Source organism: Chiloscyllium plagiosum, chromosome 8, assembly GCF_004010195.1.
Source record: "Chiloscyllium plagiosum isolate BGI_BamShark_2017 chromosome 8, ASM401019v2, whole genome shotgun sequence".
In the NCBI taxonomy this organism is placed as follows: Eukaryota; Metazoa; Chordata; class Chondrichthyes; order Orectolobiformes; family Hemiscylliidae; genus Chiloscyllium; species Chiloscyllium plagiosum.
Genome location: NC_057717.1, coordinates 35,297,882 through 35,311,922, shown reverse-complemented (window position 1 = coordinate 35,311,922; position 14,041 = coordinate 35,297,882).

The following is a 14,041-nucleotide window of genomic DNA, read 5'->3' as shown; positions in this document are numbered from 1 at the left end:
GAACCACTGCCCATTTGACATTGACATACCTCATTTGATGGTGCAGTACTGCCTCAGGCTGAACCTCTGACGGTGAGGCACTACCTCTGGCTTACCCTCTGATGGTAAGTCACTGCCTCAGGCTGACCCTTTACGTTGAGACACAACCTCAGGCTGACCATCTGACAGTGGGTCATTGCTTCAGGACTAAAATTGCAGTGCTCGGTCAGGAGTGCGCTAATCATCGAGCTGCAATACGCACAGTGCTGATCCTCTCATCGTGAGGGCCTACTTTAATTATGTAATGCCAGAAAAGATCTCCAGGCATGTGGCACTTCCTCGGTTCTGGCCATCTGCCAGGAGTGTATTAGTCAGTCGGTTCTGGTCTTCGGCCAGGGCTTCTGTACTACCTCTGTCCTCAACCTCCAGTCGTATGGCAGCCCTCGGTTCTGGCCTCATTGTAAGGAGGCACTGGGGGAATGCATTAGAACGAAGGATGAATATTCAGCCAGTGGCTATTTGGAATGTACTCACGGGGAGCAGTACTATGGTATTCAGAAAATTTCGGAGGGTTGGTATGGAAGAGTGCTTCCGTTTTGCAGGGTCAGAAGTGAGGATGTGTTTATCGTCTGAGATTCACTCCTGAGCCAGCGGGTTGTCACAAGGTGAGTGCTGTGGGATTATCTGAGAAGCGAGAGAGTGCCCTCGCCCCATTCTCCCACTTAGGGGTGCGCTCCTCTAATTCTCTCATCCATTTAATGATACACTGTACAAGTTCTCCCAGTTACTGCTATACTGCACCAATTACCACATTATCTGATGCACTGTTCTTACTGAGATAAACACTTACCCAATTCCTCCATTTCATCATTCTTTGCAATGACTCTGTAATTCATTGCTGCTCTGTTGAATTCTGAAATGTAGGCATGGATATGGTGGAACGAATGGTCTGTCTCTGTGCAACACATTTCTATGATTCTATTGAGGGTCTCACTGCCCTGAAACAATTCTCCCATTCATCAATCCTGCACAAATCCTGAAGCTGCATCAACTATCCCATTGTGTATTAACACGCCCCAGTTCTCCCATTCAAAATTCAGTAGCAACAGCCTGAATTGTCCAATTGTTGACCTCCTGTATCAGTTCATTCCATTTAATTGTTCTTTTCCACATCGGGGTGCCCTGCTCATTTTTGTTTTCATTTCGTGGTGAACTAATCCAAATCTCTAACTTTCTGATGCTTCCAACATTTCTTGTTTTCACTGATTCCCTGCACCGATTCTCCCATGAAGATATGAACTGCTCCAATTCTATAACATGTTGGCACTTCCAACAATTTTCTAATCTCCCAATAAATGATGCAAACCCATTCGCCCATTTCCTGGTAACTCCATGCAGTTTTCCCATTCCCTCATACCCGAATACTAATTCTCCCACTTCCTCTTAGGACAATAATAACTCTTCCTTTTCCACATGCCCTTACATGAAATCTCTCATTTTTTTGATGCCCTAGACCAAATTTCCCATTTTAGGGTTCCCTAATTTAATTGTCTCAAGCACGAATTCTCTAATTTAGATGCACGCTACACCAATTCTTCCATGACTTATGTCTCTCCAATGATTCCCCCATATAGTGGTCCACTGCTGGATTTCTCCAATTTTGGTGTTTTCTGCATCAATCTGCAAACCTGCACAAATGCTCCTTCTCGTCATGAACGAAACAAACTTGCACATTGGGTGTTGTCGTTCCCCAGCTCTCCCATTTGGTTGTTTCCTGGTATATATCTTCCACATAACGGTACCCTGCCCAAATTATTTTATATAGTGGTGCCCTGTATCGAATCTCCACTTTCCTGCTCTTTCCAACATTCTCCTACATACTGATTCTCTGCCCGAGTTCTCTCGTTCACATATGCTATGTTGTAGTTCTCTGTGTTATTTGCACCCCACACTAATTCTCTCATTCAGTCTCTCCGTAAACCAATTCTCATATTCACTAATGAAGAGAAAGTGAGGTCTGCAGATGCTGGAGATCAAAGCTGAAACTTTATTGCTGGAACAGCACAGCAGGCCAGGCAGCATCTGCCCCAACCCAATTCTCCTAGTGAGGTGTGCACTGCTCAAACATGATGTGTCATAATACATCAGAACAGATCGAATAAAATTAAACCTGGACGGTCAGATGCTCCCTTTATTGAATATCCATCATTACTCCTTTGTAACATTTGTCCTATGTCCAGATTCACAGCCCGTGTTCTCCAATTTCCTCTAATTCTCGAAGATAAAGTCCTAATTCTTTCATTTTATGATGCTCTGTGCCAGTTCTCCAGTTCAGGGTACTGCAATACTAATTCCCCCATTTACTGACTTCTGTAAGAGGTTCTCCACTTAGTGACGCCCAGTACCAATTCTCAGATTTACTGGTGCACAAGCTCAATCTCCAATTCAGTGTTGTCCTGCCCAAATTCTCCCACTCAGATTTGTACTTCCCTTGTTTTCCCATTTATAGCGACATTGGCCTAACTGTCCCATTTTCTGCTACACTGCCCCAGTTCTCCCGTTTAGTGCTACACTGCCTCTTTGACATTGTCAAATGTCCTCTGACGGTGTGGCACTGCCTCAGGGTTACACTGTGACGATGAGACACGGTCTCAGTCTGACTCTCTGACAAAGAGACACTACCTCTGGCTGACCCTTTCACGGTGAGGCACTGCCTTAAGCTGACTCTCTTACGGTGAGGCAGTGCCTCAGAATGAGGTTCTGGTGGTGAGTCATTGCCTCAGGACTGAAATTGCCGTGCCTCTTCAGGCGAATCCTTATCCTCGAGCTGCAATACCCACAGTGCTGATCTCTCATCGTGAGGATCTCCTTTAATTCTCTAGCAGCAAGCATATAACCAGGAATGGGGCACTTCTTTGGTTCTGGCCATCTGGCAGGAGGGTGCTTAACATTCGTTGCTGACCTTCTAATAAGGTTTTGTAAGAGCTCCGTTCTCACCCTGCAGTAGTGTGGCCGCCCTCCGTTTTTGCCTCACTGTGCTGAGGTACTAGGGGACTGCATTAGGAACACAGCGGCAATATTCAGCCTGTGACTCTTTGTACTGAAGGTTGGGGGGACCAGTGCTGTGGTATTCGAACTCTGTCGGAGTGTTGCATTGTCTGAGAACTGACGGAGTGCGCTCGCTCCATTCTTGCATTTCGAATACCCTCTTCTAATTCTCCCATCCAGTATTTTCCTATCTAGTTTACTGCTAAACTTCACCAAATCTCCCATTTTCTGCTACACTACACCAATCCCCTCATTATCTGATGCCCTGTTCCAAATTCTCTCAGTGAGATAAACCCTTGCACAATTCTTCCATTTCGTCATCCCTTGCAGTGATTCTCCTGTTGTTTGGTGCGCTGTTAGATTCTTAAATTTTAAGCATTGACAAGTTCCATTTGTAACATTGGGGCACGTCTCTATGATTCTATTTCGTGTTTCACTGCTCTGCACCAATTCTCCCAATTAACAATCCTGCATAAATCCTGGAACTGCACCAACTCTCCTATTAAGGATCGTCCTGACCCAGTTCTTCCATTTAGCATTTAATAGCATCTGCCTGAATTCCCTCACTATTGATATCGTGCATCAATTCATTCTATTTAGTTGTACCCTACACTAATCATCCCACGTCCTCACACCCCGACACTATGTCTCCCACTTCCTCAAACTGCCAATAATAATTCTCCCATTTCCTCATATCCCGATACAAATAATCCAATTTCCTGTTGTCCTCGTCCAGATATCCCACTTAAGGGTGCCCTACGCTCATGTTTGCATTTAAAGGTGCCTTTCACGAATTTTCTGATTTATTTCCACTCTGCAACATTTCTTCCATTAACTATTTCTCTGCAATGATTCTCCCATGTGGTGGTCCACTGCCAGAGTTCTCCAATGTTGTTTTTTATTTCTGCATAAAATCTCCAAATTGGCAAACCTGAACAAATCCTGACTTTAATGATGAACTGCACAAACTCTCCCATTGAGTATTGTCTTGTCCCAAGACTCCCAATTGGTTGCTTCCTTATGTACATCTTCCACATAATCGTGCCATGCTCAAATTCTATTCATTTAGTGTTGCCAGAATCGAATCTCCACTTTCCGGCTCTTTATAACATTCCTCTGACCTGCTCATTCCATGCCCGTGTTCTCCCATTACACATGCTCTGTTCCCATACTCTATGCTGTGAGTACCCCACACTAATTCTCCCATTCAATGTTACCCGAAACAATTATCATATGCATTGATAATCAAAAGGAAAATTCTCCTAGCGAGGGGTGCCGTACTGTGACTCGCTGAGTTAGTGGTGCCATACTCCAATTCGCTGTAAACCTTCCACTGCACAGTTTTTCCATTCTCGTGGTTCGTACAACAAGTTTCCCAAATACAGCTTCACTTCCGTGCACCATTCTCCCATTTTCGAATCCTGCAGAAATCCTCTTTCAGTCAGAAACTGCACTCCAGCTGCATTGAGTATGATCCAGCACCATTTCTCTCAATTCCTGCACCAATTCTCTAATATTGTTTAGCTATCACCATTGTTAACAACTAACCCGAGAATGCAACTTTAAAAAAAAGGGTTTTGTGATTGACACATGAAAGAATTGAAATTATCACTGCATTCCAACAGATGAAAGGCTTAACAGACAATCGATTCTTCAATGTATAAGTTCAGTTATATCACACTGCAAATGTTTGCTTTAAATTCTGTGCTACGATCGAGCCCTCCACAACCACCTGATGAAGGAGCGTCTCTTCGAAAACTAGTGTGCTTCCAAGTAAACCTGTTAGACTATAAAATGGTGTTGTGTGATTTTAAACTTATTAAAATTGAATCTAGACGGTCCGTTTTTTCCTTGAGTTAATCTCCATCATAACCCTTAGCATTTATCCGATTTCCTGGTTCGGTGCCTCTGTTCATCAATTTGCTGCAAGTCTCGAAGATATTAGTGTCTTGCATCAATTCGGTCATTTACTGATGCCCTGCACTAATTCTCCAGTTCAGTGTTGTACAATACCATTTCTCCCATTTCCTGATATCTGGAAGAGGTTCTCCACTCAATATTGCCCTGTACAATTTTCACATTTACTGGTGCCCCAGTCCAATTCTCTTATTCAACATTCTCTCCCCCATTTCTCCCTTTTAGTTTTGTACTCGCCGTGTTTTCCCATTTCGAGTGACAGTTCGCCAATTCTCCCGTTTAGAGCTACACTGCCACCATTCTCCCATTTAGTGCTGCACTGCCCAAGTCTCCCATTCAGTGCTACACTGCACCAATGTTCCTGTTTAATGCTAAACTGTCCCTTTGACACTGAGGCACTTCATCTGACGTTGAGGTACTCTCAAACCCACCCTCTGACAAAGAGCCACTGCCTCATTCTGACCATCTGACCGTGCGGCACTGCCTCACGCTGACACTCTGGCAGTGCTGCGTTGTGTCAGGCGGATCTTTGATCGTGAGGCACTGCCACAGGCTGACATTCTGATGATGAGGGATTCCCCCAGGTTGCAACTCTAACGGCGAGACACCGCCTCAGGAGTGAAATTGCAGTCCTCCTTCAGGAGTGCCCTCATTATCGATGTACAATAACCACAGTGCTGATCCTCTCATTTTGACTGACTCCTTTCACACTAAAGTGTCAGACAGAATCTCCAGGAATAGTGCACTTCCTCAGTTCTGGCCATATGAAAGCGCGGGCTTACTCACACGATACTGGCCGTTTGACGGCGCTTTTGTATTACCTCTGACCTCACACTCCAATAGTATGAAATCCCTCGTTTCTGGTCTTGTTGCATTTTGCAATTACGGAACAGAACTATTAACAAAGTGTCAATACACAGCCAGTGACTCTTTTCACTGCAGTTGTGAGGAGCAGTACTGAAGTATTCTGAGATGCTTGGAGGTTTGGAGCGGGGTAATGCTACCTTTTAGGAGGGTCAGTGATCAGGACGTGCCTTATTGTCTGCGATTGAGTCCTGAGCGAGTGACTTGTCAAACATTCAGAGCTGTGTTACAAATCGCGACGCTCCGAAAGCTAGTGTGCTTCCAATTAAACCGATTGGATTTTAACCTGGTGCTGTGTGATTTTTAACGTTGTTCACCCCAGTCCAACACTGGCATCTCCAAATCATTCAGAGCTGTCATATTGTCTGAGAACTGGTGGAGTGCCCTAGTTGCATTCTCCCATTTATGGGTTCCCTTCTTTAATTCTCCCATGCAGTATGTCCTGCTCCATTTACTGCTGCACTGCACCAAATCTCCGATTTACTCCTGCCCTGAACCAAATCTCCCATTCGCTGCTGTACCTAACCGTTTCCCCCATTATCTGACGCCCTGTTCCAAATGTTCTTACTGAGATAAACACTTGGCTATGTTGCCAGTTCGTCATTCCTTGCAATTACTCTCCCATTCATTGGTGCACTGTTAAATTCATAAATATTAGGGATGCACAAGTTGGACAGAGTGTCTGTTTCTATGCAGCGATTCTCCATCACTTTATTCAGTGTTTCACTACGCTGCACACGTTCTCCCATTTATCAATCCTGCACAAATTCTGGAAAAACATCAACTCTTCCATTTAATATTATCCAGCCCCAGTTCTCCCACTTAGAATTTAACAGCACCTGCGTGAATTCTCCAATTATTGATGCCCTGTATCAATTCATTCCCTTCAGTTATTCCCTGTAAACCTCTTGCACGTATGGGTGCCCTGCTCAGTTTTTATTTTCATTTCGTGGTGCACTGACCCGAATACCCATTTTGCTATTGCTTCCAACGTTTCTCCTTTACACTGATTCCCTGCCCCGATACACCTACTTAGACGTGGTCTGCTACAAATCTCTGATATTTTGGCACTCCCACCAATTTTGTCACCTCCCACTTACGGATTATCCCATTTACCATACCCCTATACTTATTCTCCCATTGCCTTATGCTCCGACACTGCTTTTTCATATAATGATCCTAATTCTGCCATTTCCTCATATCCCAGTATGATTCTCTCATTTTCTGATGCCTGAGTTCAAATCTCGCATTTAGGAGTGCCCTACACTAATTCTACATTTTAATGGTGACTTGCACCAAATATCTAATTTAGGTCCACTCCGCACCACTTCTTCCATTAACTATGTAGCTGCAATGATTCTCCCATGTTTTGGTCCACTGCTGTAATTCTCCAATTTTGGCGTTTACTGCATCAAATTCTCAAATTGCCAATTCTGCACTAATCCACCCATCGTCCTGAACTGAAGAAACTCTCTCACTGAGTATTGCCTTGCCCCAACTCTCCTGTTTTGCTGTTTCCTGACATACATCTTCCACATAATGGTTTACTGCTCAAAGATTTTTTATTATTGTCGCCCTGCATCGAATGGCATGTTCCTGCACTTTACAACATTTCTCCGACTTACTGATTCCTGCCCGTGTTCTCCCATTTAAATATGCTCTGTTCCAAGTCTGCATGCTTTAAGCCCCCCACACCAATTCTCGAATTCAATATTGCCCTGAAACAATTCTCATGTTCATTGATACCCAAACCAACTTCTCCCAATGTGGGGAACGCCACTCTGACTCTCTGAGATAGTGGTGCCATACCCCAATTCGCTGTTAAAGTTCCACTGTGCATTTTTTCCATTTTGTGGTTCGTGCAACAATTGTCCCAAATACAGCTTCACATCCGTGCACCATTCTACCATTTTCGAATGCATCAAATTCTAAAATTGCCAATTCTGCACTAATCCACCCTTTCGTCATGAACTGAAGAAACTGTCCCACTGAGTATTGCCTTGCCCCAACTCTCCTGTTTTGCTGTTTCCTGACATACATCTTCCACATAATGATTTACTGCTCAAAGTATTTTCATTATTGTCGCCCTGCATCGAATGGCCACTTTCTTGCACTTTACAACATTTCTCCGACTTACTGATTCCTGCCCGTGTTCTCCCATTTAAATATGCTCTGTTCCAAGTCTGCATGCTTTAAGCACCCCACACGAATTCTCGAATTCAATATTGCCCTGAAACAGTTCTTATGTTCATTGATACCCAAACCAACTTCTCCCAGTGTGGGGAACGCCACTCTGACTCTCTGAGATATGAGATAGTGGTGCCATACCCCAATTCGCTGTTCAAGTTCCACTGTGCAATTTTTCCATTTTGTGCTTCGTGCAACAATTGTCCCAAATACAGCTTCACTTCCGTGCACCATTCTACCATTTTCGAATCCTGCACGAATCTTCTTTTCGTCAGCTTCTGCACCTCCACAACATTTAATATTATTCAGCTCAAGTTCTCCCACGTCTTCCACCAATTCTCTACTTTCGTGACATCGGCACCAACTCTCCCATTATTGATGCCCTGCGTCAATTGTCCCATTGCGTTGTTTCCTGATACACTTCCTTTATGTATGGATTCCCTGCTCCAAAGTTTTTTTTTTCATTTCTTGGTGGGCAGACTCGAATCTCGACTTTACTGCTGCTTGCAAAATTTTCCTTCTCAATGATTCCCTGCCCCTATTCTTCCAATTAGAGGTGTTCTGCTCAAATTCTTTAATGAATAGGCAATTTGTACTAATGTTCCAATGTAATGGCAATGTGCAACAATTCTCCCATTTACTGATACCCAACAATTCTCCCACTGCCTGACACCTTGACACCCTGACCCCTGTCATGGAAATTTAATCGACTCGAATCAACTGTTAGCAAGAGCAAAGGAAAGGCTTTATTTTTCAACCTCTGCATGCAGGGCGGCCAATATACTTGGCAAAAGTGTCTTATGTAAGGGCTGTGAACAAAATTCACATATTATTGTTCTACTATTCTTATCACATGCTGAAGGACAAGTGTTGGGAAACATTCGAGCTCCTATTTTCTCATTCCCATGCCTTGGACATAATTGTCTTTATGTTTTCCGAAGCTTTTTTATGAACTCGGCTGCTTGCCAGGCCAGGTGAAATGTTTGCAAAGTTCCACAAAGACAAGCTGACTCTTCGACGCAGAATTCAGCAAAGTATTTGCATCTTTCAGCGAAGTATTAAATTTTGCAAAACATTCTCTGACAGATTTGACAGTAAAAGTTAATTTTGTCAATTTTCCATTACATTTTCCAAATTTTTGTCATTTTACAAGGACAACAACCAAAAAAAAAACAGATAGCTATACAGCAAAAATAATTTATGAACATCAGGCATTTCCTCAGACACCACCTAACTCTAACAAAGCTTTGTGGTGGTTTTTCCACTTCCCTGGTTTGTCCGATACACAGCCATCTTCACAAGTCACATTCGTCAACGTCGCTGTAGGGTGCGGACAAGCAACCGGATCTCCCTTCTTTGGGGCCACGGATAGTTTAACATTTCGTATCCTACTGCATTCATAAGCAAGTGTGTAGGCAGGTACACAACTAGGGTCTTATTCAAAGCAGTATGAGTAAGACCAGTCCTACAACTGGTAGAACGATATGGGACCATTACCCCCATCCTCCATAAGGGACGTGAGCCATCGGGAGCAGGATTCATCTGTTCGTGGAGGCGGTCATATAGCTGTCTTCATACCATTCATTAAACCAGTAATATTTTGGGAGTCATCAGGAATATTAATACAGCATGCGGTACCTAACGTTTTGCAGACGCCACCTCTCTCGGCCGTCAGGATGTCGAGTACTAATCGATTTTGTGTCACTGCTTCCTAACCGCCATTAACTCAGTGTTAATGAGTGCTAGGCATTCCTCGTCTCATTTGCGAATACACCATATGCGAGGATGTTCTGCGAGTGTGTACCCATTCCAATGGAGAGGGATGCCGCTTCGAGTTCGGCAATTGCTACCTTTTAGGGCGAACACTGTTGTGTTGGTGGACAGTATCGCGGTGTAGCAGCACCCCTTTCTCTCCGGGGGAGTGGTGGGACCCTTTCTCGCCACCTGCCCATATTATACCTGCCATCCTGATTAGATTAGATTACTTACAGTGTGGAAACAGGCTTTTCGGCCCAACAACTCCACACACACCAGCCGAAGCGCAACCCACCCATACATTTACCTAACACCTAACACTACTGGCAATTTAACATGGCCCATTCACCCGACCTGCACAGCTTGGTGACTGTGGGAGGAAACTCACGCAGACACAGGGTGAATGTGAAAATTGCAAACTGTCAGTCGCCTGAGGCGGGAATTAAACCGGGTTCTTCGGCGCTGTTAGGCAGCAATGCCAACCACTGTGCCACCGTGCCGCTCATGGTCTGAGCATTGATAAAGGAACAAGCAATATTTATGGTCGTATCATTTGCGTATGTTGCTGTGCAAGAGTCAATGTTCAAGTACAACATCAAGCGACACTGGGAGATACCCAAAATGAGTCTCCCCCGATTGGTGCAAATACACGTTTCTCCCCTGCAATCCACTATCTGGAATGCTGTGGTCGGTAGCGTGTCTGGCTTGGGACTGTGGTTAGCCTGGAGTTCGAGTGGTGACACGAGATTTGCCCAAATTTCCCCCCACTATCAGGGTCAGGCTAATCGCCTCCCGTGGAAGCAGAGAGCTGGCATTTCTCGCCAGGCTCTCAGTAATTTGCTGGACAGACTACCTTTGGGCTGTGTGCAAACATATCCAACAAGTGTAGTCAACGTCTAATCTCTCGTTTTGTCTTATGACCAAAGCACATGCTCTGTGCCCTTCACATCTTGCAATGGCCCTTCGCAGCTCCCAACCTACTGGTGTCGCATTTACGCCATTTAGCTCCAGCAGGCAAATTCCCCTCCTGCTTTAAATTCGCCCTCTAGCCACTGCCGTCTCCCTTCGGGTTCGGGTGTGTCATTAATTACCTTTGCCCGGCTTGGGGTTAGGTCCATGATCTGGTTGATTGGTTGCCATGCTCCAGTGCTCCTATCGTCTGTAATACATTCTGCACTGCATCTCGAAGGGCGGGGGTGGGGCGACTGCACCACTATATTCACCTGTCTACAGATGTCAGAGAAGGATCTATCTAGTCCACACCACGAGACTCCCTCATTGCTCTGCTGAGTCTTACTTTGATCATAGAATATCTATTTCCCATGACAGGTGCCCCTTTTGCTGTGGTGGCTACTACTAAGTGCCAGTCACCAGCGCAGCATGGATCCCTGCATAAATCTTAATGATCGAATTTATAGTCGTCCTTGTTACTGAACGGCTATGGGTCGCATGTAAAGATCCACTTCTTCCTATCAGTTGAGATAACCGTCAGCTGCTGCATACCAGACGCCCCTACCCTTATGAATAGTCCTACCAGGGCGCTTGCCAACAGTGTGAACTGGGGTAGCCCCACATTTGCTTAAGTCTTCTAATAAATACTTGCTCTAAATTGGTTTTGGTGTTGTGCGATGTCTCCTCAATCCCAGCTGCAAGTTTGTCATGGCTGGCGTGTTTCCACGTGGCTGTTCCAGCGATCCTAACAGCTATCTGTGCTGTAAGGCGTACTTGAAACGGTCCCAGCCACCTCTTCGCCTTCCTGTTTTCCCTCCTGAACTCTTTCGCCACTATTCAGGCTCCAGGTATAGATCGTACATCTTCCCTTCTGCTGATTGGGGTAGTGCTGTCTTCACTTGACCTTGTATTTGGGACAGAAGTGTAGAGAGCTTCATGCAGTAACACAACATCTCATCCTCACAGTGGCCTGTTTTCTGGCTTCCCTTACATCTCGGGACAATTCCTGTGTTTGGCGGCCTACCAAACAAAATCTCAAACGGGCTAAGATTAGCTCTCCCTCTCCTCCTAGATCTCATACACATTAGCACAATTGGAAGTGCCTTGGTCCATGTCATCCCTAGTTCCTCACAGCATTTAGTCAATTTATTTTTTAATGTAGAGTTTTCTCTTTCCGCTACTCTACCGCTCGTTTGGTGGTAGGCACAGTGTTATCTCATGTTTATTCCCAAATACTCACTAATCTACTGTAGGGCATTATGGATAAATGATGTCCCACTGTCACTACTAAGTCGAGAGTGTAGATTTGCCCGCTGAGCTGTAGGTTTGATATCCAGACGTTTCATTACCTGGCATATGGAGGTTAGTGTGCTAGTTTAGGTTAGGTGGGCTTGGATTGGTGCAACATCGAGGGCCAAAGGGAATGTACTGCGCTGTATTTTTCTATGTTCTTTGTTCGAGGTAACATCATCAGTGACGAACTCCAAGTGAAGAGAAGCTGTTGTCTCTTGCTTTCTAGTTATATGTTTTTCCATGATGGGGTTCCTGGGGTTTGTGGTGATGCAATTTCCTGTTCATTTTCTGAGGGGTTGATCGATACTATCTAGATATATGTCTTTTTTATGGCGTTGTGGTTGGAGTGCTAGGTCTCAAAGAATTCTCTGGCACGTCTTTGCTAAGCCTGTCCCAGGATAGATGTGTTGTCCCAGAGGAAATGGTGTTTTTCTTTCATCCGTGTGAAGGGCTACGAGGGAGAGAGGGAAAGTCGTGTCTTTTTGTGGCTAACTGGTGTTCTGTATCCTGGTGGCTAACTTTCTTCCTGTTTGTCCTATGTAGTGTTTGTGGCAGTCCTTGCATGGAATTTTGTATTTGACGTTGGTTTTGTCCATGGGTTGTACTGGGTCTTTTAAATTTGTTAGTTTTGTTTGACACTGTTGGTGGGATTCCGAGGGGTCTTATTAGTTTGGCTGCCACTTCTGAGACTTCATTGATGTATGGTAAGGTCGATAGGGTTTCTGGCTGTGTTAGGTCTACTTGTCGTGGTTTGTTCCTGAAGAATCTGTGGACTGTAATTTTTAAGTATCCATTCTTCTTGAATACGTTGTATAGGTAGTTCTCCTCTGTTTTCCGAAGTTCGTCTGTGCTGAAATGTGTGGTGGTTCGTTGGAATTGTGTTCTGATACAGCTTCCTTTTTGCGTGTTGGGATGGTTGCTGGTGTAGTTAAGTACTTGGTCAGTGTTTGTCTGTTTGCTGTATATGCAGACACACCAGAGAATTCTGAGAGGCCTCACACTCCAATCACAACGCCATAAACAAACACATAAATCGATTTACCATCTGTCAACCCGTCAGAAAACAAATAGGAAATGACATCACCACGAACCCCAGGAACCCCATCCAGGACAAACATATAAATAGAAAGCAGGAGACAACATCTTCGCTTCTCTTGTAGGTCGCCACTGATGATGTTAACTAGCCAGGTAATGAAACGTCTGGATGACAAACGTACAGCTCAGCGAGCAGACCTACACCCGAAACCTCAACCGGAGCTATAAACCTTCACAAACCTTGGGACTACTAAGCCTCTCAGGGATGCTCCATCTCGGAATTATTTCAGTTAGGAAAGCTTGGGTTACGGCACTGTCATTCTGTTTTTCTGTGGGGAACGCTTGCACCCATTTGGTAAACATATCAACTGTTACCAGACAATACCCTTTTCCTTCGCAGGGTGTTAGTTTGGTAAAATCCAGTTGTAAATGTTCAAATTGTTTTTGGGGTTTCGGAAGTGCTACATGACTCATCTGTATTCCCCTCCCCACATTATTGTGGCACAGATAACACATCGTTCACAATATTTCTGGAAATAATACGTAAGTCCCTCAATGTACCACTGTGCTGAAATGCTGTCATATCTCCCCTCTTTTGACACATGTTCCTTACCGTGTGTCAGTTTGGCATAGAATGGAAATAATGATCGTGGTAGAAAAGGTTTAACATTGGGGCCACACCATACCTCTTACCTCAAACTGCACTCTGCTTTTTCCCACTCAAACGAGTTTTCATGCCTGGACTTCGACTGTGAATCCCGTACGTCTGCTGTTGGGGTAAGGATTTTTGTCATTCCCATGTCAAACTGATCATTTACCGGCTGCTGGGCTGCCGTCCTTGCCGCTGAGTCTGCCCTTGCATTTGCGAGTGATCCCGCTTTGAATACCTCTTGGGTAGTTACTACAGCATGCCCAATAAAATTCTGGCCGATCTCCTTGCACCTGAATGCTGACCCATCCACAAAAAACCGCCATATTTGGATTCTGAAGTGGTGAATTCTGCAAGTCTTGT